Genomic DNA, 1,205 nt, shown 5'->3' on the forward strand with positions numbered 1-1,205 from the left:
GGGTGCGGGTGACACGCTCAGCTGCAGGGACCGAGGCGGGCCAGCCCCAGCCCGTTGTGCCCCGCGCTGCCCCGGGCCTGCCAGGGCAGCACCAGCGCCAGAGGGGCTGGCGGGGGGCACAGCGAGGTGCCCTGCGTGCCCCGCAGGAACCAGAGGCTGCTCCCTGCACCAGAGACATCGCTCATCGCTGTCTTACACATCGCTTTGGTCACAGTTCTTCCTTTACAATGAGAGGGGCGAGAACACTTTTGTCATCAGCTGGTGGGGAGAACAATAGCTGTGCTCACGCTGCCACCGCCCCGCAGGGGCTGAATCACCGTCACAAGGAGAATTCGCCTCTCGCCTGTTGCTCAGCTCCATCATCGCGGTGACTCACTCTGGAACAGGAACGGGAGCCAGAGGCGGCCGCTACAACCTCCTCCCCCCACACCGAACCGTGAATCGAACAGGGATCTGCGGCTGGGATCATCTCGGGGCACCGAGGAGGGCCCGGGGGGCAGCGGGGGCTCGGAGGGCGGCGGCAGAGCCTCCTCAGGGCGGGGAGCGCAGCCCCGGGCCCGGCCCCGGGAGCGCAGATCGCTGCTGCTCCTGCAGCCTCGGGCTGGCCTGCTCCTTGCTAAACCCATCAGCCCATACAGGGCATCAGACCTTGTCTGTCCTTGCTCAACAAAGGTTCCACAAGCGGCAACATTTCCTCTGCCTTCCCTCGGCAAAGAAGGGGGGATTGTTTGGTTCCCTGTACCCGGGGTCAGCAGAGCACCGGAGCCTGAGGGATGCTCTGCTCCACACATCACTTCAAATCGATTTAAACCAGCTGTGGGTGTCCACAAGGAGAAACGAACCGTGTACCAGTGCGACACAGTTCTCACAGCTCATTCTGCAGGACAGAGCTGAGGGGATGCAAGCCCGTGTGTACCTCCGGGCTGTGGGTGCCCGGGCTGGACCCCAGGCTCAGCCTCGCTCGTCATCCCTGGGCACATCCAGCAGAGCCGGAGAGGCGGCATCGCACCTGCCACGTGAGGCATTGTAAAACGGCTTCAAGCTAAGAAAGCTCCGAACAGCCTGGAAACGAGTCTGCAGAACAGGGCACCATCTGTGCCTGCCGAGCAGGGCGGCTCTCACCGCCGCAGTGAGGCTCTCTCCTCACTCACCGGCAGTGAGACGCACTGCCAGGCTGGTGGCGAAGAGAAGACGTGCTACCAAGA

The sequence above is a fragment of the Prinia subflava genome, chromosome 11, assembly GCF_021018805.1.
Source record: "Prinia subflava isolate CZ2003 ecotype Zambia chromosome 11, Cam_Psub_1.2, whole genome shotgun sequence".
NCBI classification, from domain to species: Eukaryota; Metazoa; Chordata; class Aves; order Passeriformes; family Cisticolidae; genus Prinia; species Prinia subflava.